General features: G+C 45.1%; 2 long non-coding RNA genes across 2 annotated transcripts; both read left to right on the top strand.

The window, feature by feature from the left end:
* Positions 1–10,827: 10,827 nt before the first annotated feature.
* On the top strand, positions 10,828–22,728 carry LOC132535906 (uncharacterized). The gene is made up of 3 exons (XR_009547624.1): positions 10,828–10,911; positions 19,865–19,954; positions 22,649–22,728. It is a non-coding gene; the product is annotated as an uncharacterized LOC132535906 (long non-coding RNA).
* Positions 22,729–23,612: 884 nt separating this feature from the next.
* LOC132535905 (uncharacterized) lies at positions 23,613–26,692 on the top strand. Its single transcript, XR_009547623.1, has 3 exons — positions 23,613–23,686; positions 25,344–25,471; positions 26,621–26,692. It is a non-coding gene; the product is annotated as an uncharacterized LOC132535905 (long non-coding RNA).

A 26,692-nucleotide genomic window follows, 5' to 3' on the forward strand; every position in this document is an offset into this window, starting at 1 on the left:
ACCCATGGACAGAGGCGCGATGTCTGGTGAGGCGGGGACAGTTGGGGGGATGAAGGGGACTTTAGGGGGCCGCATGGGGTGGGGGAACCCCATAGGGGTGGGACCACTTGGTGAGGCCTGAGGACTGAGACGCCTGAAGGGGTGGGTCGTACTGGTTGGGGTGGGGGTGGGGACATTTGGGGACTTTTGGTAGTGGGGAGCCTGGGGATATGGAAGTGGAGATGGTTTGGGGCACCTGGGGTGTGGACACGTGGGGGCGCCACGGCCATGGTGCAGCAAGGAAGGGATGGGGCGCCCTTTCATTCCTAGAAGTTTCCAGAAAGCTTGGAAGCAGGATCCATAGGAGGCGGGTGGGGCGGGGCGAGGCGAAGCGGGGCGGGGCGGGGCTGCTCAGGCCAAATGCATGCGGTGCAGGCAGTGTAACAAGGGCCTGGACACAGGGCCGCCTCTGGGGAGGACGCTAGGGCGGGAGGGGGACGGGGGGGGGTTCAGGTAGGGGTTGAGACTTGGGGTCGGTCAGAGGGGACCTGTGGTCCATAAGAGGGGACTTAGGGGGCAGGAGGGGTAGTGGGTGGAGGGTGGAACCTGGGGGGGGACCTGGGTGGACTGGAGGGAACTTGGGGGAATGGAGGGGTCCTTGGGTCTATAGGAGGGGACTTGGGGGACGGGAGGGGTCCTGAGGGCTATAGGAGGGGTCCTGGGAGTGGGAGGGGACCTGGGTGGGCTGAAAGGGGGGTGGGTGATACATGGGAGGAATGGGGGATCTGGGGGGACTGGAGGGGACTTGGGAGGACTGGAGGGGATCTGGGGTCGATAAGAAGGGACTTGGGAGTGAGAGGGGTGGTGGGGGGTGCGTGGAATCTATGGGGGACAGAGGGGACCTGGGGGACTGTAGGGACCCTGGGGGGACAGAGGGGATCTGGGGTCCATAGGAGGGGACTTGTGGGGATTTGGGGAGCAGCAGGGGACCTGAGGGTGATAGGAGGGCACCTGGGGGTACTGAAAGGGGGTGGGTGGTACCTGAGGGGCAGAGAGGACCTGGGGGGACTGAAAGGGACTTGGGGGAATGGAGAGGACTTGGGGTGGGTAGGAAGGGACCTGAGAGGCAGGAGGAGACTTGGGCAGTGACAAAAGGAGACCTTGAGGCAATAGGGGGAGACCTAGGGGGCAGGGTGGGCCATGAGGGGGTGATAGAAGGCGTCCTGGGGGCAACATGAGGATATCTGGGGAAAGAGTGGATCTAAGGAGGGTCAGTTGATGACCCCATAGCGACATAGGAGACCCAGGGAGCAGGAGGGGACCTAGGGGAGACAGGAGGAGACCTGGGATGCAAGAAGGGACCAGGGAAGATGATAGGGGACCTGGGAGAGACAGGAAGCAACCTGGGGGTGAAGGGGATCTGGGGGCAAGAGGGGACTTGGAGATGACAGGAGGGTTGACAGGTAGGAGATCTTGGGAGCTACAGGAAGTGAACTTGGTTGTAGGAGAGGAAGTGGGGGACAACTGGAGAAACCTAGGGGACAGGACGGGTGCAGGGGGCAACAGGAGACCTGAGTGATGGTAGTGACCTGACGTGCAATAGGGGACCTGGTGGCAACAGGGGACCCAGGGACGACAGAAGGAGACTTGAGGGGCAGGAGGGGACCTGTGGGTGACAGTAAGAGATCTAGGGGCAACATCAGGATAACTAGACATGACAGGAGGGGACCTGGGGTTGACAAGAGGAGACCTAGGGTTGACAAGAGGAGACATAGTTGTGGGAAGGTAACTGGGGATAGCAGGGTGGGAGGTGATCTGGAGGGGGAGCAGAAGGAGATCTGGGGGTAACAGGAGGAGATCTGGTGCCACAGGGGTCTTGGGGATGACAGGAGGAGAACTGTGGGGTGGAAGGTACCTTGGTGGTGGGAGGGGACCTGGGGTGCAGGAGAGGACCTGGCGGCAGCAGAAGGGGGCCTTTGAGGGCAACAGAAGGAGATCTGGGGGATGGGAGGGGACCTAGAGGTGACAGGAGGAGACCTGGGGGCAAGCAGTAGGGTACTTGGAGAGCAGGAGGTCAACTGGGGGAGTTGCTATAAAAAGATTCCTGTCTGATGTTACCCTGCTCACTTCTTTTTGATGTGGTTTCCTTTGCGGATGGAGTTGAGTCCCCAAAAGACATCTCTGTGTTTGCTGTCCGTGAGAGCAGCACTTGGGCTTTCATCTGTGGGTTGGAACCTAGGGACTAGATGTTGACAGGAGAGCAAAGAACTGCCAGAGCAGAGCAGAGCAGAGTAAAAGGCTGTGGAGAGAGTTCACAGCGTGGACGGGTGAGCAGCCCACTCTGATTGCTCGGCATCGCTGGCGAGCCCCGAGGTGTGTGATCACAGGGCACCAGGGCATGGACCAGGAAGCCAGCAGCCTTCCGGGTAAATTTCCCAGTAGTGTGTGCTTGATCTTTGAGTGGCTCTAAGAGTACTGGCCTGGGTTGGGTGCCAGGATCATCCATTGCATGCTGATGGCAGTGGGTACCCAGAGGGGCTCCTGGAGAGCTCTTGGGGGAAGGGACAGCAGGGGCACAACTGTCGGAAACCTGGGCGAGGGGGCCCAGGGGGCTGAGGGAATGCTCCTGCAGAGCCCAGAGTTGCTGCTCTCAGGCTGGGTGCTGTCTGGAGTACCACCCTGCTCAGTCCCATTCAGCCATAGCCCTGGGGGCCTCATATATTTCAATCCCAGGCCTCACACCCTGCTCTCAAGGTGATGATTACTTGGAGAGAAACCAAACTCCATGTTTTGCTCAGCAAATGGCACTGATGCACTTGAACAAGCTTGTTAGTGTTCTCATGAGTTGGGTTGAGCTTGAAGGGCGTGACCTGCTGCAGAAAGGCTATGGGACATGCATATGGTGTGCAGGACGTTGGAGTCATGAGCCGATGGGTTGGGGGAGTGGAGTTGGGATAAATGTGAAATGTCTGTGCTTATTCATGGGGGCTGGAAGGCCATGATTGGGCATGAAAGGGAGGTGCAAACAGGGGAGACAGGACGTGACACCCTACATTTACAGAAAGGTTGGGATGCTGGAAGAGCACAAGTGCTAATTCACAGAGAGGCACAATGTCCCTGAAGGAGTCCTCAGGCACTGCCGCTGACCCTCTGGGTGACACTAGCAAGACAGCTCGGACCAGCTCTCCTTGTATGAAAAGTGAGGAGGGAATAGTAGCTAGCACCCAGAGTGCAGTGAATGTCTCCTGCTGTGATCACTGGCTGGCAGTTTAGAGCTCTACGCAAGGCTGAGCTCAGCGAAGGTACCTGATGATATTGCATTAACATTTTCTTCTTCTGTGAAATTATCTTAGTATTTCTGAAACTAGCCCAAATCTTGAATGTTGTTAATTAAGGTTTTTTACAATTGAGGGAACTAATCATTGACATTCGAAAATATAAATATAAAATATAGTAGTTTGTACATGTGTAACATTTCTGTTTCCCACATAACAATCTAACCCTTCTTCCCCCTCCCACAAGTTCTCCTTTGCAGTCAGGTTCCAAGGACTTTTTTAAATATGCATCATAAATGAAATAGACATAAATTTTGTTTGTCCTTTCTGTTTGGAATATAGACTGTGTTTATCTTTTTAATATATATTAATTACATATTTATTTATTTATTTATTATTGGATAGAGACAGAGAAATTGAGTGGGGGAAGAGGAGGTACAGAAGGAAAGCGACAGAGAGACACCTGCAGCCCTGTTTCACCACTCATGAAGCTTTCCCCAGCAGGTAGGACCACAGGCTTGAACCTGAGTCCTTTCACACTGTAATGTGTGTGCTTAACCAGGTGCACCACCACCTGACACCTGTGCTTGTCTCATAAAATGTGTTGGGTGAGTGACTTCTCTGTTTTTGGCATAATTTGCATGAAATCTGAGATACCTGTGTTTAATGCTTGGAATTATCTATCTGTAAGCCATTGGGGCTGTTTTGTTTAGTCACAGCTAGACTATTATTCTTTGGCTAAAGTTTTAATTGCTGAATTATCATACTTATTCATAAGATTAATTCTGTTTTTCTTTGCATAATTCAACAAGTATGAATAAGATGCATTTTAAGAACGTACTCCATTTTGTGGCAAATGCTAGAAGAAGAAGAACTCCATTTTGTCTCATTTTTGAAAGGCATGGAGTTGACTGTAGTGGTATTTCACCCTTTTCTTATTCGTAGCTGCCCACTTTCATTCTAATGTGTGTTTCCTCTCTCATTTTTTCATCCATTACCACGACAATGTTTATTCTATTTTGTTTTGTTTTTACCACCTGGGATGTCATGAGGCTTTGTGCCTCCTGGTGCCGCTCTGCAGTTCTTAGTGGCTGACTTTTGTATAGAAGATGAGAGAGAGGGAGAGAAAGACAGAAGGATAAACACCTGAAGCACTGCTCAGCCATGCATGAAGCTTCTCCCCTGAAGTTGGGGACTGGGGATTTGAACCCAGATTGTTGCACATGGTACTCTGTGTCCTCTACCAGACGCTATACCACCTGGCCCCTACAATATTGGCTTTAAATAAATGATTTTCCTATCTGATCTATTTTAGCTTTATTTTTATTGTATTGTCTTCTGGTCCTATCCCCTCGGTTCTCTTTTATTTTACTTACTCTTATTTTTCCATTTGCTTTGTTGACTGCTTAGCTCATTTCTTTTCTTTTCTTTTATTGTTTTGCAATAACCGTTTAAGGGTATACATCCCTTGGCACTGTTTTAATCTTTTTTGATTGCAGAGTAGTATTCCATGGAATATATACCCCATAAATTCTTTGGCCAGTCATCTATTGATGGGCATTTAGGCGGTTTCCACTCTCTGGCTGCTGAAGAATTGCTGGTATTTTACTGGTTTATTATTTAGTGGAAGGGATAACCAGAACATCACTCTGGCTTATATGGTGCAGGGGATTCCACCCAGGTCCTCACATATGAGTTGAGGAGTTTTTTTAGATGAAACTGTAGTCTTTGGGGGCCCTGGCTTTATGCGGAGAAGTGCGGTGAGTTTTAGGTTCAGTTCCTGCTTGGAGTCACCTTCACCCAAGAGGGCACTGATGCCCCCAGCTCCTGTGTTGCACAGCTGGGTCCCGGTTCCCACAGCAACACAGGCTTATGTGGTAACCAGCTTTTGTTGTGAGTGTCTCTCTGGTGGTGGAGCCCTGGGCTTTCCCGTACTTTTGTGAGAACATTTGGAGGATGTTTGTTATAATTTAACTGTTTCTTGTTGTTTAACATACCTATATTTGAATGTCATTGACTTCTCCCTTGAGACTGACTGAGGTGATAGGTCTCAACATAGAATTTCCAAGCAGAGGACTTTGGTAATTTTGGGACCCAGGATTTCTGTGATATCAGTAACAGTAAATACAGAGTTTCTCCACTGTGGAATATATGTTGGCTAGACGTGATGCTTTTAGTGCACACCTGTCTTTGTTTTAGTTAAGAGGTTTGAAGCTACTGTGAGTGACAGGAATCTAAGGGCGTGGAAATAAAGCTACAATGATTTGACTTTTGGGATAAACTGCATGACTTCACAGAATGTTTTTCAAATATATTTCTTCATTGGCAATGCTCTTGTGACAAACATCCATTGGGGATCACACAGTAAAGCAAATCTCCAACATCTACATAACATATGAGGGGGTATTGGCACATGATGAAATCCTCTCGATAAAGGGAGCGGGCATTCCTTGAGGGAGAGTTGGTGTGCAGTTAAAAAGTTTGATTTGACTTACTGTTTTTCTGTGATTCATCATAGACTACATTATTAGGAGAATATTGCTTCACTTTGATTTCAGAATTCTTCGTTACATCACTGAATAATGGATGAAGGTGAAAGAGAGAAAGAGAAGAGGTATGAATCCATAGCTGACTGATACTTCCTCAAATCCCTCTCGCCCTCCTCGCCTTCTATCTCAAAACAAGCAAAATCCTGCTTCCTTAGGGAAGCCTGACTCACTCTGGAAAATGTGCCCTCTCCAGTGGGTTTCTCACACCTCCCAGCTCCAAGTGTCTCATGACTCTTAGCCCATTGCCTATGCACCTGACAGCCTCCCTCATCAAGCTCTATCCTCTGCACCTTGCTGTGGCTTCCCAGAGCTGACACCAGATGGATGGGCAGTGCGTGTGTTCTGGTGTGTTCGCAGCCTGTTTGGGGGCCTTGGCTTGCCCAGAGCCAAAATTTACGTTTGAGAAGATGGACGACATCAGTTTCCCAGGGTGCATGGCTAAAGTAATTAAAAAAAGTTTCTGTCAATGTGTTCTAGTATGGTCTATGATTTGAAAGGTGAAATAACTCAGTTAACATCTCAGTCTTCCCTCTGAGGAGCAGTGGCCTCAATAGTAATTACTGGTTGTTGTCGTTGTTGTTTTGTCACTGCTGGGTTTCATGCTCCTGTCTTACTTTTTCAGATAGAGAGATGAGGGAGATAGGGAAAGAGACCACAGTGCCAAAGCTCCCTCCAGCGTTTGGGGGCCGGGTGGGAACCTGGGCCAAGTATATGGCAGAGAGGGCACACTCTCCAGGTAAGCCGAGTTTTTCCTACTCAGAAGGATTTTTGTAAAGGTGCGTAAGAACATACTGTAGATGGCAACTCCAACATTAAATTCATATTGATTTAGATGTAAATTATCTTCGGTGAGCCCTTGCCCTCTGTGCCAGACACTGCGCTGAGCCTTGCAATGGAGACAAGGAGACAGGCACTCCTGGCCATGCCTGGACCCAGGTCTCCCCGTCTGGTGGCAATGGCCTTGCTCTCCCTTTCTTTGTTTTGATAAGCACAAGAAAGCACTGGAGTTTAGCCCAGGTGTTGACATTCCTATCTCCCTCTGCGCCTCTCTCTCTCTCTCTCTCTCTCTCTCTCTCTCTCTCTGTTTCTTTCTTTCTGTGTTTCTTTCCTTCTTTTATTTATTTATTTTGCCATCAAGGCTACCCCAGGGTCTCAGTGCCTACACTATGAATACATTGCTCCTGATTACCATTTTTTCTTTTTATTTTTATTACGTAGGATAGAGAGAAATTGACAGAGAATGGGGAGATAGAGAGAAAGATGGATACCTATAGACCTGCTTCACTGCTCGTGAAGCAAGAGGAACCCCCTGCAGGTGGGGAGTGGGGGTCAGAACCCACCCGAGTCCTTGCACTTGGTAGTAGGTAACTGGGTGAGCCACTGCCCATGCCCTGTTTGCCTCCTTTTATCTCTCGTCATCCACTGTTTGTCCTTCTGACCCTCCAGACCTACCCTCACCACTAATAATTCGATTTCTTCTTTTTTTGTCAATTAGGGGTGTAGTCAGTGAAAAGGCCCAATGCCACAGCTTATTTGAGGAACTGAATACCATGCTGCAGAGATCCAGCTACTGTGTGACAGAAGCCGGAGCTGAAGCACCACAGGCCGCCACAGACCCTGGCCAAGAGGAGGAAGGTTTGAGCGGAGAGTCCTCTCCAGAGAGCTTTCCCATGAACCATGTGGAAAGTTAGCTGTGAGCGGGGCCGCCAGGCCTCTCAGCCACTCCCCATGGATGGGAGGCTGGAGCGACTAGAGGATGTGGAAGTGCTTCTTCTTCTTTCTTTTTTAAATATTTTATTTATTTATGAGAAAGATAGGAGGAGAAAGAAATAACCAGACATCACTCTGGCACATGTGCTGCTGGGGATTAAACTTGGGACCTCATGCTTGAGAGTCCAAAGCCTTATCACTGTGCCTCCTTCCGGACCACGTGGAAGCGCTTCTTAGACGCACCTGCTTAGCTTCTCAGTGCTAACTGTGCATGAGGCCGATGCAGAAATATCAGTGAGGCTTATGTGAAAGGGAGCAAAGGAGTGAATGAGTGGAAATCTGTTCAGGCAGCAGTAGAGCAGGTGTCTGCGTCTCAGGTACTTGAGGCCACATAGCAAATGCAGCTAAGGGAGACACGGCCCCAGGGTATAAACTGGGGCCTGAAATATTTCAGCAGGTTTAGCTCAAAACATCTGTGTGGGTTGCGCTTGTAAGTATACGATCATGATGTAAAAACCGCTCTCTAAAAACGGCATTTTTCTTGACCTCCAGCTACTACCAGTACCAGTGTTGATCAGCCACAAAGTTCTCAGAGCTGTAAGAAAGTGGCTTCCAAGACTCCGAAAGGCAGCAGGAGCAAAGGTAGAAATGTGTACATGGGCACTATGGACAGTGCATGCAATGGGAGTGTGGACTGAGCACACCATGTGGTACAGTCAGGCTTCCTGGGGAGGGCGGGGGGCGGTGAGGAGGGCTTAGCTGGCTCTTTTTGAAGAAGGTGCAGCTTTCCCGGAATGTGCAGTCCTCCCTTTTGACCATAGTTGTTCCTTTCGGAACTGTCATGGCATCAGGCGCATGAGAGGACCTCCCAGCCAGTATGGAGCTCTGACTAGATTGACGGGAGAATGAGGCTGAAGGTCTGTTTCTGTGTTGCCTGCACAGCAGTTTCTTGAGTTGATTTTGCAGAGCCATCTGCACTTCCTCGTGGTCAGTTCTCTGCCTAACCCAATTCACTGAGGGAACCCCTAGGCCTCCGGTCCAAGCAACATGACCAGGAATCCCCATGGCCTCCACATTGTTGATTTCCTCAATCCTTTAACTTCTTCATTGGCTCGTGACCTTGCAAAAACACTGGGCAGATAACCACTCCCTTCTTGAAACCCTTTGCTCTTGGCTTCCAGGAAAAGATGCTTACCTGGTTACTTTCCTAGTTGACTGGCTGCTCCTGCTCTGCTCTTTGCTGCGTCTTTTCTTTGTTTCTTTGTGGAGCTGGACCCTTGTGTACTGCTCAGGTTCACTGCCAGAGCCATTTCTTCATTCTTCATTCATACAGAGAGGAGAGGGAGAGGGAGAGGGAGAGGGAGAGGGAGAGGGAGAGGGAGAGGGAGAGGCCATACCATCAAAGCTCTCTTCAGTGCATTGTGGTGACGGGGATCATCAGTTATTCTCCTGGCCACTCAAACAGAAAATCCACAAGTCGTTCCTTGCCCTCCACCTCTCTCATGCCCACACCCGTCCCACCAGCAGATCCTTATCTTCTGGCTTTGCCTCTAAAGCGCATTCCAAAGCCTTTCATGTCTCTTCACTTCAGTAGCCTCCCAGCAGCGCTTTGGTCCAAGCCATGATCATCTGCTGTTTTCAGTTTAGCCGTCTGGCTGGACTCTCCACCCCTCGTTTTATGTGCTTGCTAATCTCAGACAGTGATCTTTTACATGCCGCTTCCCCCAAATGGCTGCCCTCCATTCTAAAGTACTTCATGTTCCACTGAGAAGAAACGCCAATTACTCACCGTATTGCCTGCCTCCTCTCGGCTCCCTTTTCAACCACCCTGTGCCTCTATCTCTTGCTGAGATCTGCCTGCTGGGTCTCTTTCTGCTCTCTGAACAGGCCAGGCCCTTTTCCGCTCCACTGTGGATGATGCCAGCGCTGTCTGCGGGGCTTTGCCCCCAGGTCTCCCGTGGCTGTGTCTGCCCAGCCTTCAGATCTTTGCTCACCCGGTAGCTTCTCAGGAAAGCTTTCCTTGACATCGTCACAACTACCATCGTGAAAGAGCAGCAAGCTGTTGGTTCTTCTCCTGTTCCCTCCACCTGCCAGTTTCAGGAGACACTGAGACCATCACCTTCTTTGTCTTGTTGGTCTTGTCTCCTGAACCTCTGAGACAGAGCAGGAGCTCAGTAAATACCTCTTCCTTCATGGATGAATGATGAATGATCACCCTCCCTCCGCCCAGAAATAAATGTACTCTTTTCTGCCATTTTCATTTCCTTGGAGGGCACATAGGAGGTGGAGGTCACTAGGCTGAGCCGCAAGTCAGCAGGGCAGTGACTTAGAAAATCAGCCAGAGGACAGCAGTGTGGCCTGAGTCCTGCATTTGAGGAACACAATGGTTCTCAGGAGCCCTGGCCAGCAGGAGGGCTGGTCTGGAGGCTGCTTGCTGTGCAGCTGCTGTGGCTGCTTCTTCTGCTGAGTCTTCTTCCCAGGAGCTCCATGTCCTCCTCCCATTCCCTCCTCAGTGAGAACTCAGGAGCTTGGGCTTGGTCTCCTTCTTTCCCAGATCTTCTCCTAGGAAGGCTCTGAGACTCAGACCCACTGGGAAAGCAAGTGCTGTTCTCAGAGCTAACCCTGTAGGGGCTCTTGCATCTTGAATGGGGGTCAAACCCTATGGCCTAGGTCTATAACTCATCTGTGAAAAGAAGAAGTGGACATTTCTTGACATGCACTAATATCATCCCAGAGTGGAGCACGTGCTCCTGAAGGTGCTGGGGGAGGTGGGCTAGCAGAGGTGGAGGCGGCAGGCGTTGGCAGCAAAGGTTCTGGGTGGACAGAGACACCGCTCGCTGGGTGAAGCAGGAAGCCTCGAAGAAGGGGGATTGGGTAGCAGGTGGGTCAGTGTCAACACCGGAGGAGATTAAGATGGGTGCTAGAGCTTTTCTAGGTAAGGCCTTTGTCGACGCTTAACTGAGCCCACACTTTATTTGGCGTGTTATGTGTACTGGGTTTGGGTCGAATTCAGGAGACATAAAGGAGTCAAGAAAAGAGAAGAACCGGAGGCTGACTCTCATCTATCTGGTGGCTGAAGAGGCGATACTGTGTACAGTAGGAAATATGTTTGGATGCTCTTCAAGCTCTAAACACTTTTCTGTTTATCATCATTCACCAGCGATTAGTCTGTATCAGGTCCTTACCAGCACTCAGCACGTTCCCAAGAGAGTCCTTGCTATAAAAGTAAATAAAACTTGCAAAACCTAGTACCTATAGCTAATACTTTTAATGTGACAGCTTTATTCTTTATTCCTTTTATCTGTAAAGGTAAAGTCAGCCCAGAAACATCTAGTGATGAGTCAAACTGGATTCCACCATTTCACAGCTATGAAGAGTTAATTCGATTGACACTGCAGGTAAGAGGGGGGTTTGTGCTTTGTGACTGCATACGTAGACTACGTGCACCAGTAAATGAGGGATGGCGGTTTTCAAAGTGTGGTTGGAGACCACATGAATCCGTATTATGAAAGAGCTTAGTAGAAATGCCGATTCTGAAGATTCACATTAAACTGAGTCAGAACATCAATCCTGGAGGGGCTTAGAGCCTGCATTTCTGGAAGGCTCCCTGAATGCTTCTTTAAGGGTTTCAGCAATCCTGATCTAGACAGCGACTAAGCACAAGTGTTTACTTAGGCTAGTGACAAGTCAGTTTCTGGTAGATTCATTTAGTATGGAGTGATAAACTCAAAAGAAAAAAGCCTTAGGGTGGGGCTGGGAGGTGGCACATTTGCTTGAACACACATGTTACAATGTGTAAGGACCTAGGCTCAAGACCCTGGTCCTCACCTGCAGGGGGAAAGCTTTGCGAGTGGTGAAGCAGGGCTACAGGTGTCTCTCTGCCTCTCTCCCTCTCTATTAGCCCCGCTGTCTCTACCGAATAAGTAAATAAATATATTTTATAAAAGCCTTAGGGCTATGGAGATGGCACAATGGTTATGCAAGAAGACTTTCATGCCTGAGGTTCTGAGCTCCCAGGTACAATCCCCAGCAATCTCATTTTCTTCCTGATGGATGGGAGGTCTTCGTGTTTTCCAGTTGCAAGGCCACTGGTTAGTTTCATCATGCTCAGAGGCCACACACTAAAGCCTGAATCACCACAGTTGTTGAAGTCGGATAGATAGGACATATAAACTGTCCTTTGTCACTTTCTATTGTCTCTGAGCCCGGTCAACTGAGAACTATCTGTGTTCCAGTGAGTAGTTGTGGAATAGAGTGAACACATGTAAAAGTCTAGCAGCCATCCTCACACTTCTCCATGCTGTTCACTCTCTCGTCATAATAATTGTCTTCTTCTACTTCAAAATATTTTAAATTATTATTTTTTTTTTACCAGAGTACTGTTTAGCTCTGACTGATAGTGGTGCAGGGGATTGAACCTGGGACTTGGAACCTCAGACATGAGAGTCTCTTTACAGAACCATTATGCTGTCTATCCTGCCCTTCTTTCTTCTCTTCTATTCTTCTATTTCTTCATGTTGCAATCTAAGTCGGTTCTTCATTAAAAAATTTTTTTTATTTATAAAAAGGAAACATTGACTAAACCATAAGATAAGAGCAGTACAACTCCACACAATTCCCACCACCAGAACTCTGCATCCCATCCCCTCCCCTGATAGCTTTCCTATTCTTTAACCCTCTGGGAGGATGGACCCAGGGTCATTGTGGGATGCAGAAGGTGGAAGTAGCCTCTATAATTGCTGCCCCACTGAATATGGGTGTTGACAGGTTGATCCATACTCCCAGCCTGTCTCTCTCTTTCCCTAGTGTTTTCACAAGCCCTGTATCTAAACTCTGCTTTATTTGTGATGACATCTCTAGACAATTGATTGGATACTTCTTTCTGTATGTCTTTATACTGTTTTGAGTCTCTTGTTATATTATTAATGCCATGTGTGATTTAAACTTGTTTTTTTATTTCTTTATTGGGGAATTAATGTTTTATATTCAACAGTAAATACAATGGTTTGTACATGCATAACATTCCCCAGTTTTCCACATAACAAAACAACCCCCACTAGTTCCTCTGTCAGCCTTTTTGGACCTCTTTTCTTCCCCTCCACCCACACCCACCCCAGAGTCTTTTACTTTGGTGCAATATGCCAATTCCAGTTCAGGTTCTACTTGGGATTTCTCTTCTGATTTTGTTTTTCAAATTCTGCCTGAGAGTGAGATCCTCCCATATTCATCCTTCTGTTTCTAACTTATTTCACTTAACATGAATTTTTCAAGGTTATCCAAGATCTGCTGAACATGGTGAAGTCACCATTCTTTATAGCTGAGTAGTATTCCATTGTGTATATAGACCACAACTTGCTCAGCCACTCATCTGTTGTTGAACACCTGGGTTGCTTCCAGGCTTTGGCTATTACACATTGTGCTGCCAAGAACATATGTGTACACAGATCTTTTTGGATGGGTGTGTTGGATTGCTTAGGATATATCCCCATGAGAGGAATTGCAGGATCATAGGGTAGGTCCATTGCTAGCCTTCTGAAAGTTCTCCAGACTGTTCTCCACAGAGGGTGGACCAATTGACATTCCCACCAGCAGTGCTGGAGGGTTCCTTTGACCCCACAACCTCTCCAGCATTTGTTGCTGCTACCTTTTCTGATGTATGACATTCTCACAGGAGTGAAGTGATATCTCATTGTTGTCTTTATTTGCATTTCTCTGACCATCAAAGACTTGGATCATTTTTTTCATGTCTTTCTCAGCCTTTTGGATCTCTTCAGTGATTAATATTCTGTCCATATCCTCCCCCATTTTTGGATGGGGTTATTTGTTTTCTTGTTGTTGAGTTTGGCAAGCTCTTTATGTATTTTGGTTATTAAACTCTTGTCTGATGTATGGCATGTAAAGATCTTCTCCCATTCTGTGAGGGGTCTCTTGGTTTGGGTAGTGGTTTCTTTTGTTGTGCAGAAGCTTTTTAATTTGATGTAGTCCCATAGGTTTATACTTGCCATAGTCTTCTTTGTAATTGGATTTGTTTCATTAAAGATGTCTTTAAATTTATGCGGAAAAGAGTTCTGCCAATATTTTCCTCTAAGTATCTTATAGTTTCTGGCCTAACGTTCAAGTCCTTGATCCACATGGAATTTACTTTTGTATTTGGTGAAATATAGTGGTTTAGTTTCACTATTCTGCATGTTTCAACCCATTTTTTCCGACACAATTTCTTCAAGAGACTCTGCTTTCCCCATTTAGTAGTCTGGGCACCTTTGTCGAAGATTGGATGTCCATAGGTGTGGGGGCTTAATTCTGGGCTCTCAATTCAATTCCACTGGTCAGAGTGTCTATTTATGTTCCAATACCAAGCAGTTTTGATGACAATGGCCCTATAATACAATTTGAGAACTGGGAGTGTGATGCCTCCAGTTCTGTTCTTTCTTCTCAAGGTTGTTTTGGCAATTCTGGGTCTTCTCTGGTTCCAGATAAACATTTATAGCATTTGTTCTAGTCTCCCAAAAGTTGTGGTTGGGTTCTTGATGGAGATAGCATTAAATCTGTATATGGCTTTGGGTAGTATATCAATTTTGATGATGTTAATTCATCCAACCCATGAACACAGAATATCTTTCCACTTCTTTGTGTCTTTTTCGATTTCCTTGAGTTGTGACTCATATTTTTCAGTATACAGGTCTTTCACTTCTTTGGTTAGGTTTATTCCTAGGTATTTTATTGTTTTTGTTGCTATAGTAAAAGGAATTGATTTCTGGATTTCAACTTCTAACTTACTGTTTGCATAGAGGAATGTGACTGAAGTTTGAATGTTAATTTTGTAGCCTGACACCTTACTGTGTTGCCTGATGATTTGCAAAAACTTCTTGCTGGATTCCTTAGGTTTTTCTATGTATACTATCATGTCTTCTGCAAATAGAGAGAGTTTGATTTCTTCTCTTTCAATCTCTACACCTTTAATTTCTTGCTTCTGCCTGTCTGCTATGGCAAGAACTTCCAACACTATGTTAAATAGTAATGGTGATAGTGGGCAACCCTGTCTAGTACCTGATCTGAGGGGAAATGCTTCCAGTTTTTCACCATTGAGTATGATGTTGGCTGTAGGTTTGCTATATATAGACTCCACTATCTTCAGGAATTTTCCATCTATTGCTATCTATTTTTTGTAGTCTTTTGATCATAATGAGATGTTGTATTTTGTCAAAGGCTTTTTCTGCATCTATTGATATGACCATATGGTTTTTGGTCTTGCTTTTGTTGATGTGGTGTATCACGTTGATTGACTTATGTATATTAAATCAACCTTGAATGCCTGGGATAAACTCTACTTGGTCAGGATGAACCATCTTTTTAATATACTGCTGTATCCAGCTGGCTAGAATTTTGTTCAATATTTTAGCATCTGTGTTCATCAGAGATATTGGTCTGTAGTTTTATTTTTGTTTGTGTCCCTGTCTGCTTTTGGTATCAAAGTGATGTTGGCTAACCAGAAGCTGGAAGGGAGTATTCCAGTGTCTTCAATCTTCTGGAATACTTTGAAAAGTAGAGGTATTAGTTCTTCTTTGAAAGTTCTGTAGAATTCAATTTCATTAGCTGTGATGGGCCTGTTCATGTTATCTACTTCCTCTTTACTTAGTTTTGGAAGTTCAAAGGTATCTAAGAAATCATCCATTTCTTCCAGGTTCTCTAGCTTGGTGGCTATAGTTGTTCATAGAAGACTCTTATGATATGCTGAATTTCTGTGGTGTCTGTTGTGATATCTCCTCTTTCATTTATGATACGATGTATTTGGGTATTCTCCCTTTTTTGTTTTGTGAGTCTAGGTAAAGGTTTGTCAATTTTGATTACTCTTTCGAAGAACCAGTGTTTACTTTTGTTGATCTTTTGTATGTTTTTTTTTTTTTAATATTTTCAATGTTATTTATTTCTGCCCTAACTTTAGTGATTTCTGTCCTTCTGGTTGCTTTAGGATTCCTTTGTTCTTCTTCTTCTAGGTCTTTAAGATGTGCAATCAGGCTGTTTATTTGTGCTTTTTCTTGTTTCCTAATATGTGCTTCTATGGGTAACAACTTGCCTCTCGGTACTGCCTTAGCTATGCCCCAAATATATTGATAGCTTGTGTCTTCATTTTCATCGAACTCTTGAAACATTTTGATTTCTCCCTTTATTTCCTCTTTGACCTAGTAGTTGTTAAGTAGTGTGCTGTTGAGCTTCCACATTTCGGGACTATTACTAATTTTTTGTTGATTGTTAAGTGTTAGTTTAATTCCACTGTGGTCTGAGAAGTTGCATGGGATGGTTTCAATGCTCTTGAATTTGCTGATGCTGTCTTTGTGGCCTAACATATGGTCTGTCCTTGAGAATGACCCATGTGAACTTGAGTAAAATGTTTATTCCAGTTTCTTGGGATGAATGACTCTGAAAATGTCCAATAGTTCTAGTTTATATATCTCCTCATTTTGCTCCCTCATGTCTTTATTGAATTTCTGTCTGGATGGTCTGTCAAGTTGAGAGTGGGTTGTTGAAGTGCCCTACTATGACTGTGTTGCTGTCAATATATTGCTGTAGCTCTTTCAGTAGATGTATATGTATTTACATGGCTTCTCATTGGGTACATAGATGTTAATAATTGTTATGTCCTCTTTATTTACTGATTCTCTGAGCACTAAGTAGTGTCCATCCCTATCTTTTTAAATTTTATATGTTTTAAAGTCTATTGTGTCAGTTATGAGATTAGCTGTCCCTGCACTTTTTTGTGGGCCACTGGCTTGTATGATACTTTTCCATCCTTTCACTTTGAGACTGTGTTTGTCTTGTTGAGTTAGGTGGGTTTCCTGTAGACAGCATGTTGTTGGGTTTTGGCTTTTGATCCATCTTCCTACTCTGTGTTTTTTAGTAGGTGAATTTAGGCCATTGACATTTATTGTTATTAAAGGCTGAAGATATTTTAATGCCATTCTTGTAGATTTTTAGAGTGTTCTGATACATGGCTTATTTATGGTGGTCTGACTGCTTATAGGAGACCTTTCAGAACTTCTTTCAAGGCAGGCTTGGTGATAGTTGATTCTTTCAACTGTTGCTTCTCTGAGAAGGTTTTTATGCCTCCATCTAGTCTGAATGACAGTCTAGAAGGATACAGTAGTCTTGGTTGAGAGCCTTTCTCATTGAGCACTTGATAGATACCTTGCCATTCTCTTCTGGCTTTTAGTGTTTGTGTGGAGAATTCTGTTGCTTTTCCTATGGGTTTTCCTCTGTAGGTGACTCTTCTTTTTTTCTCTTGCAGCCTTCAGGATCCTTTCTTTATCCTTATTCTTTCCATTCTAAATATGCTTTGTCTTTGTGTCTTTAAGTCTGGGTTAATTCTGTTTGGGACCTTCTGGGCTTCTTGAACCTTTATATCTTTGATGTTGTCTAGACTAGAGAAGTTCTCAGCTATTATGTCCTGAAGAATGCTTTCTTCCCCTCCCTCTATTTTTTCCTCTGGTAAGCCAAGAATCCATATATTATTATCTTTTGAAGTCATCCCATAGGTCTCTGTTGTTGTTTTCAGTATCTCTCAATCTCTTTTTGAGATCTCTTACTTCTTTTTTAGCTGTCTCTAATTCATCCTCGATCTTGCTAATTCTGTCTTCGGACTCATTTATTCTATTCTCTCACCTGTCTACTGTTTTCTGGAGTTCATCTATTTTGTTACCCTGTTCTGATACTGTTTTAGCTTGTTCAGCTAGTTGTGTTCTTAGCTTAGTTCTTTCAGCTTTCAGCTCTCTAATGACATTGAGATAATTAGTGTTTTCTTCCAGGGTCTGATTTTTTTTTTTTGCATTTCTGATGACAATTCTTTCAAACTATTTACTCACTCCTGTGATTATTTCCTTAACTAGTCATTGGATGTTGACCTCATTATATTGTGCTTATGCCTTTGAGGGGCTTTTAGCTGGACTCTTGTCGTGGTTCATTTCTCCAATATATCTTGTTGTTGGTTTAACCATTTTATTTAGTATGTTATGAGGTCCCTCTCTCAATACTTTTCAAATTACTGATCACTCTTTCCTGAATTGACTTGTGTCTAAGTAAGGTAATTAAAGAGTTTACAGTTGTGGAAGTTGATAGTTGTTTCAATAGTATTTTCATCCCTGAGTTGGAGCACAGTGGCTTAAAAGTCTCTTTTTTGCTTTTTCTTCCCTGTAGGCTATGGGAGCGTGAGGGCTTTTAAACTATAAGTAGGCTTCTTAGCTTAATCACTGACTCCTGACCAAGAGATAAAGCAGGGCGGGGCAAAGATAATCCAGTGGTTATGCAAAGAGATGTTTACAGCCCCACCGCTAGGCCACTGAGGTAGATCTTCTCCTGAGTTTCTTGCTTAGTGCTCTGTCCCCTGGTGTCAGCATAGGGCCTTCCTGCCACTGCTCCAGATTCTGAAGACAGTAGCAATGGAGACTCACAGTTGCATTTGGTGAGTCTCAGGGGAGTCCTCTCCTCCCTTCAGCCATCCCCTTGTTGGTGAAACAGACTGGAGCTGGTGTCTCAACTGTTAAACTGCTGGACTGTTACCAGCTACTTAATCTCTCCCTAGGTTCCTCTGTCCACCAGCCACACGTGTTTGCACTCACCAGTGATTCGGTGGGTTCCTGAAGTCGTACTAGTCCTGTCTTGTTTCAGTCCCAGGTGGTCTCCTTTGGTATTCCTAGCTGACCCAGGAGAACAGAGGAGAGAAACATAGCTGCTGCTGAACAGTAGCCCCACATCCAGAAGTCTATTTAAACTTGTTAAGCACACTAGTTTCATGTTCAATCTCTGATAAGTTGAGTATCTGTTGTTTTTTCTGATTTGCATTTCAATGTTTATACTGCCTGTCATCCACAATGTTTCATTTCTTATTTTTATGTACTAGGCTAGTCAGGTTAGAGGTTTATCTGCATGAATTATTTCTTTGAAGCTTTATTTTATTTATTTATTTATTTATTTATTTATTTATTTATATATATTCATATATTTTTACCAGAACACTGCTCAGCTCTGGTTGATGGTGGTAAAATGGTGAAGCTTTACTTTATTTTTCAAATGTGAGAGAGATAGTTTCTCATGAGATGGGGAGAAACAGAGACCAGAACAAGACTCTGGCTCCTGGAATGCCTGAATAGTGGTGCCCTGCCAGTTGAGTTACTGCCCTAGCTGCTGCAGGAATTCTTTGAGCCCTGTTTTAAAATAATTCTCTAGAAAACACTTCTGTTTCTTTTTATAGAGACTTGGGAATGGTGGACTCATCCAGGTATAAAGTCTCAGTTAAAGGCCGAGTGGGAAAACCATTTGTTCTTCATTCTCTTCTGTAGCCGAGACAAGTATGCACACTCCTGCTTCCTTTTGCCGGACTAGAGTTTCCTATCTTGCCCACTTAGAGTGTCACCCTTCCAGTGGCTGTCCTTCACCTGGAGTCTCTTATTTCATTTCCTCTGATTTCTGACACCAGTCACTGTTTGTGTGTTGGAGGGTGGGGTGGGTGGTGGTGTAAGTGCCATTGTCTCCTTGCCTTGGAACTCACATGGCTCAGTCATCTCTGAGATCAGATTTTTTTTTTTCAAAAAAAAATATCTTTATAAAAAATATCTTTACTTATTGGATAGTGACAGCCAGAAATTGAGAGGGAAGGGGATGATAGAGAAGAAGAGAGACAGAGAGACACCTGCAACACTGCTTCACCACTCGTAAAGCTTTCTCCCTGCAGGTGGGGACCAGGGGCTCTAACCTGCATCCTTGTGCATTGTAACATGTGCACTCAACTAGGTGTGCCACCACCTGTCCCCTGAGATCAGATTCTTAGCTCAGTCCTGTTATGAATAGCAGGTTTATGTGAATTATATCCATCATTGTAGGTGTCTCTCCCAGGAAGCATTCATCTGACAGAGCACAGAAATGATGGCAACCTCCATGTTTCTAAGGAGATGACTCACTAACCACGAATATACACATTCATGCTAAAATAAATGTTCTTAGTACTTTCAAAATTAATTCTGAATCAGATGTGAAGCAACCAACACACGTGGAAATGAATCTTCCTAACTTGTTCTGCAGAGTTTTGTGTTAATTGGGTGTCTATTTAAGGTTGTTTGTCTAATGACATGGCATTTGATAAGCATCTCATAAACTTCATGTCATTTGATAAACATCACAGACTAGAGTCTGTAGGAGGCAAAATAATGAAATTTTAATTAAGTCTGTTCTTGTTTCATTGATATTTAAGGGCCACGATCCTTTAACTGTGCGTTATTGTGATTGTTTATGCATTTAGAAATGACATTGTAGTTTTATTTTCATTTCATTGTTTAAATACATTATTATTTTTCTCTTCATTAGTCATTAGATGGCTGTATATTAATACTCAGCGCAGACGGGGTGATAGTTTATGTGAGTCAAAGAGTCAATTCTCTTCTTGGCCATTTACCAGTAAGTTCTTTCAGCTTCTTGCAAGTGATTATTCTGGTTTGTTGTTACAGAGTTTATTACTTGTTTTCAGGACCGTGTAACTCATCAGAGATGTTCTCAAAATGTGTACCTCTTTTAATCATAATCTCCATTGTCTTCAGCTTTAAATATATATAAAAGCAAACTCTGCTGTGAGATAATGAACCACTGTGGAGAGAGAGAGAGAGAGAGTGAGAGAGAGAGAGGGAAAGGGTGGGTGGTAGGGAGTGGAGCACAGTAGGGCTTGCAGACTGCTGCTGAAGGCTCTCTCCTAAGAGGAAGGCACTTTTGGTCAGAGCCAGCAGAAGCCCCCCAGCGTGACAGCTTCTTGAGGCAGGATTAGATGTGCTGCCGGGAGTGTGTTTGCTGTGGATGTTGCTTGAGCGACTGACACACACTCATCAAACAGGAAAGCCATGCCTTGTTCTTACTGGTTTGGGGCATCTGTTAACCTCCATCTCCTTTTTATTTTTTTTTAATTTAATCAAGTGGATCACTGCTACATGTGGACTTTCACAGTGATGGTGTTAGTGATCGGATTATCTTTGTTACCTGATGTTTTTTGGTCTCATGCTTTCACTCACAAGAAGTTCTGTCACCTTCCCCCATTGATCTAACATGCATGCACACATGCACTTACAAAGACACACATGCAGTCACCATTTGATAAAAAGCACGGGGGGTGCTGTAGTGCACTGGATTGTGAGCACACATAGTGCAAAGTGCAAGAACTAGAGCAAGGATCCTGGTTCAAGCCCCTGACTCCCCACCTGTAGGGAGGTCGTTTCACAGGTGGTGAAGCAGGTCTGCAGATGTTTGTCTTTCTCTTCCCCTTTCTGTCTTCCCCTCCTCTCTCAGTTTCTTTCTGTTCTATCCAACAACAACAGCAACAACAGTAATAGCAACAACAACAGCAAGGGGAAAAAATGGCTGCCAGGAACAGTGGATTCGTAGTGCAGGCACTGAGCCCTAGCAATAACCCTGGAGGCAAAAACAAACAAACAAACAAATAAGCAAAAAAAACCCACCTGGGGTATGAGTTTAAATAGTTCATCTTGAACCTTGGATTTGACTCCCTGAGACTGACATCCTTAAAAACAACTTTCAGCTTCCTATACCTGCACATAAACATGGTATGGACTTGAAGTTACAGTCTTAATAAAACAAGGTGGGAAAGGACAGATGAGACCTGAGGCATAGTTGTACATTTTCCTCATCAAACTTTGATGATTCTTAAATGTTAACAGCATGTAGCCTGCCCCAGGTTTTTTGATTAGCTATTTTATTTTATAATCCACCCTTCTTTTTTTAATTTGTGATTTAATAATGATTAATGGGATTGTAAGCTAGCAGAGGTACAAGTCCATACAGTTCCCACCACCAAATTCCATGCCCCATGCCCTCCACGGGAAGCTTCCCTATTTTTTCCTTTATTTGGGGGATTAATGGCTTACAGTCAACAGTAAAATATGGTAGTTTATACATGTGTAATATTTCTCAGTTTTCCACATAACAGTCCACCCCCCTTTATGTCCTCCTCTGCCATCATGTTCCAGGACCTGAACCCTCCCCTCCAGCCCAGAGTCATTTACTTTGATGCAATGCACCTTCCCTATTCTTTATCCCTCTGGAAGTATGGACCCAGGCAGGATCATTATGGGGTGCAGGAGGTGGAAGGTCTGGCTTCTGTAATTGCTTCTCTGCTAAACATGGGCACTGGCAGGTGGATATATACCCCCAGCCTGTTTCTGACTTCCCATAGTGGGGCGGGGCTGTGGAGACATTGAGCTACTGATCCAGAGATGAAAACTTAGCTCTGGGGCCAACAGTGTCTGTCATTCATCTAGGCTGTGTGCTTGCTTTGGTACCATGCACATAACCCCGACTCCAGTCTAGCCTCCTCCCCATCACATTGCAAGATTTGGTACTGTGGTGCCTTTCCCTCTCTCTCTTTCTATCTGAAATTCAAAGTCAGCCCAGAGCGGTGAAGCTCCAGTGGAATGAAAACCTTATTAGTTCTGTCCCACACTATCTTTACTGTCAACATTTATTAGCTGCAAAATTCACTATATTTTGTTTGCTAAATTAATGTAGTATTGAAACTCTGAATTGAGCCAAGATAGAATTTCAGGAACTGAGCACCTGAAGCCAAATCTTAAACCAGAAGAAGGTTCTGTTGTTCTCATCACTCAGAGCATCCTAAGGCTTTGGGAATCTGTAATTCAATAGTTGTGAAGAAGACTAAATACATCTGAGAAATATTTACACTTCTTATATGTCACAGTACTGCCCCAGAGTTAGGATTTTTCAGGAAGAATGTGTCGGAGAAGGAGCATGGCGGGTGGTTCTAATCAGGGATCATGTGATGTATGTAGGCTGGGTCTGGAAGGAGGGAGGTTAGGATTTGAAGGCAATAACTCACAATGAATGTGCACTGGGAATGGGGTGGTGGGCGGGGTGGTTGATGGAAATGTGGGGTAGTGTGGGAGTCCTGGTGTTCAGAAGTGCTGGTCACAGAGTCAGGTCAAGTCAGCGGGGACTTCGAGAGGCTGACCATCAGGTGGCAGAGGTGGGGTCAGTGGTAAGCTTCCTGGAGGTGCAGCTGTAAAGGATGCGAACACTCAGCATGTATAGCAACACTGATTCTTTTTCTCTCTCTTTCCTTTCCCCTGCTAGAAGGAGATCATGGGTAAAGCTTTATTGAGCCTTCTGCCTGATGGAGAGAAAAGGAGAATTTACAGAAAGATTGTTTTCAGACTTCCTTTGACAAATTTAGGTACTGTTTCCTTCTTTGTGTTTTTAAATATACATATAGCAACAGTGTTAACACTGGGACTCGGTGACTACATGATAAATCCACCACTTCCCCCTTTCTTTTTTCTGATAGAGACAGAAATAGAGAGCGGGAGGTAGAGGGAGAGAGAAAGTGACCCCTGAAGTATTGCTCCACTGCTCATGAGTTGGAGGACCTGAATTCAAGCCCCCAATCCCTACCTGCCGGCAGGTCCTCCAACTTGGTAAAGTGTGCTCTTTTAGGTGTGCCGCTATCTAGTTCCCCCACATTTATTTCTTTTAAATAGTAAGTTCTTAGTTTTAAAAGATAGTTGGCAATCGTCATAGAACTAAAGAAAACAATTGCTTGAGATCTAGTATAGCTGGTGAGTGTATGTAAATTTAACTGAATGTAATTTCACAAATAATACATCCCAGTGTTGAAATATCTCTCCTCTATTAAATTTTGTTTATACTTGTGAACCCATATTATGTCAGGTCTTGCGTAACTGCACTAGCATTACCTAAGTAAAGTTCTAGGTGGACTCTGTGCTAGAGGTAATGTTCACAGACAGAAAATACGATTTTTGTAACATCTAGTCCAAGTAAAATGACAGTCATAAAATTATCCTGCAGACTATCCAGGGGGATAACACAGCAGGTTACACAGCATATTCTCATGCTTGAGGCACCAGAGGTCCCAGATTCAATTTCTGGCAGCACGATAAGCCAGAACTGGGCAGTACAATGGTAAAAAAAGAATGTGAGAGCCCAAGGCACCAGAATATAAAGTACAAATGCTAATGTGTTATATCTCTGTTCTCTTAGTAAGAAAACACATTGAGTTTTGCTGTCACATAAGAAGAGGAAATGCTGCATATGGTAGCAGTTCTAGTTATGAATATGTGAAAATCTTCCTGAATGTCACAGATGTTTCTGATGGTAAGCAATTCTCTTTATCATCTTGTTTTGGGGGGAGACTGGCCAGGGTCCAAGGAGAATCCCAGGGTTCCCAGTCTACTCACAGGAGGGTCCAGTCACAGTGCCTACTTGAAAAGAATTACAGGAGACTCCATGGCCAAGTATATAAAGTATAAACTCTTAGTCATGAAGATGTGAAGTGGAAGTCATGAAGAGGTGCAAAGAAAGCTTGTGGGGATAGACACCCCCCCAAGGGCTATAGAGAGCGAGAAAAAGGTCTTTCCATGCGTCTTTCCTTGTCCTAAATGCCAGGTCTTTGTCCCACGTGGGGCTAGCTTCTCAGTGGTTTACTGAGAGCCCCTGTCTTTCCTCTTGGGTTGTAGCTTCCTAGAGTGTGCAGGGTGCTTGCTTCCTCTTATGCTTTCCAAAGACTGTCCTAAGATTCCCCAGTGCAAGCTTGAAGTTCTTCCCCACTAGTTTGGGAAAGCATGTGACATAGCAAAACAAAGTGACCATGTGTCATGACTATTTGAGGTTCCAGGACTCCTGTCCCTGTAGTGTCTGTAACAAACTGACTGGAGTAAAGTCCTTGACATGTGCAGTCCTTTGCTGATGACATAGATGCCTTTCTGCTGCCAGTAATTCCAATCTCTCCTTTTACCACTGATTTTGGTTACAGTTATCAGACTTACAAAAATGAATTGTGACATTTACAAGATGGGAACTTATAGTAACATGATGGGCTGAGCTGGTGACTGTGACTCTTGCCCTCAATGAAACTGAAGAGGTGCTTGTTAGCGATAACAGGAGTCTAATGTGTGGCCGCCCTTAAAGAGAATGAAGCCCCTGGGCGCCAGAGTTGAAGGGCAAAGGACAGGACCACAAAGATCAGAGAGAGCTGTTTCTTGTGACCTGGTGGGTTTCAAGTCACGCATGAGCCCCACTGACTGGGAGCTCCAGGTCTCATACTGCAGCATGGCAATGGGCCTAGAGACCAAGATGATCAGCAGGTCTTGTCCAGTGGCCTGGAGGATGTAAGGTCACCATCCCTCTCAGGGTTGCGATGGAAATGATGTGTCATTTACAGGAAATCAAACTCCAAAGCAGCTTGTGCACATAGGGTCTGAATTTTCAGTCTTCAAGATGTTGGGTCCAGAGGGTCAAAGAATAGGAAAGCTATCAGGGGAGAGGATGGGATATGGAGTTCTGGTGGTGGGAATTGTGTGGAGTTGTACCACTCTTGCCCTATGGTTTTGTCACTGTTTCCTTTTTATAAATAAACTGAAATAATAATGAAAAAGACATTGTAGAGAGAGAGGGAATACAGAGGGAAAGGGAGAGACAATGGGTGAAGACTGGGGTGTTGAACCTGTGTTCTTGTTTACTGTGTGCTCAGCCAGGTGAGCCAGGACCTGACCCCCTGTAACCTTAAGAGTGGAACCAATCTTTTTTTTTTCTCCCTATGGAGACTGAAACTTCCACCCACAAGGTAGTAACAAAGCCTGAAATTCACCCAGAGCCCATGCTTGTTTCCTGGTGATGTTTTCTTGACCAGGGGAGTAGGAAGAGCTGGGAAAGAGGGGAGGCAGTATGAACCCATGTCTCAGAATTCTGAAAATTGTCAGTAGGCTGGCACCCTTCTACTAGCTTGTCACCTGTGTGTGTCTCTCTCCCTCAGAGCCTCTGGTACTCTTCACAACCTTCTTCCCCAGTCACTTTGTTGAGTCCACTGCTGAAAATCTGCCTCTGGAGGATCGGTTTTATCTTGTGGGGACCATGTGTGTCCTTAGGTCTAAGATGCTACAAGTGAGTATCTCCTGCGTGTACCTCTTCTCTCACGGCAATGCAAGCTTCCTTTGACATCCACTTCTCATTAGGCCCCTCATCCCCTGGCCCCAATGATAAATCCCTGGTGCGTACAGAGGGCTGTGCTGGTGTTCAGTGACCAGCTGACAGGGAATTGAACTTAAATCCAGAGGCCGTGGACACAGGCAGGATTCCTGTGAGAAGTGAGAAGAGGAGAGCAGGGTCTGTCAGATCCTTTCTACTTGGGAGAACAGAGGCTGGTGTTTGATGGGACGAGGAAATAGGGGAACAGGGGAGGGGGTAGGAGAAGAAGAGCTGTAGGGAGGAAGAAAGGGACCTGCATTTCTTTCCATTCCTGGTGCCCTCGGACTTGCTGGCTCCAGCTCAGCCAGGCCTGGCTGTAGGCAGCCCCTGTGAGCAGGCCAGCGAGTCAGGACCCAAGGACCTGAGGCCTGGCTCACTCTAAGACATGGACATTACAGCACAGAGACCCGCAGCTGCACTGAGGAAAGCATAGGGGGTCAGATTCCACAGGGCAGAGGTGAGTGTGTGTGTGTGTGTGTGTGTGTGTGTGTGTGTAGGTTTGGATAGACCTAGAGAAGGAGCCCAGGGCTGCAGTCCAACCATCTGGAGTGGAGAGAATGTGTGGGCAGGTGGATGAAGGAGAGGGAGTTTGGAGTCCCTCCCACCCATCCCCAACACATACACCATGACCTGTTTTTACATAGCACTCTGGTTTCTGTCTCTGCAAAAAGCAACAACGACAACAACAACAACAACAACAAAAATCAGCCTTTAGAATTTATCTGGAAGATTCAGGCTCAGCGAATTTCTTCACCAAGTAACTTACTTGGAGAGCACCTGCTGTATGCCAGGCTCTGTGCCAGGGACACCTTAGGGTGCCCCAGAACTGGTGCAACAGAAACCTGTGTTGTGGGGCCAGTGAGTTCAGACCGAGTGATCAGGAAGTTCTCTGCACTGATCTTGTTACATGCTGGACCTTTCAAGTTCACATTACATGCATGTCAGCTGTGGCTATGGACAGGAGATGGAGGCCATGTTTCCTGCCTGCTGTATCATGCTCATGTGCCAGGCACTTTGCCATGTGTATGCATATTCTAAGCTTCCAAAATGCCATTGTTTCTACAGGAACTTTTCCTTGCAGAGGAAGCTGGTACAGATTTAGTACAAGATTCAGATGACGAGACTCTTTCTGTGAGC

This window comes from Erinaceus europaeus, chromosome X (assembly GCF_950295315.1).
Source record: "Erinaceus europaeus chromosome X, mEriEur2.1, whole genome shotgun sequence".
Lineage (NCBI taxonomy): Eukaryota > Metazoa > Chordata > Mammalia > Eulipotyphla > Erinaceidae > Erinaceus > Erinaceus europaeus.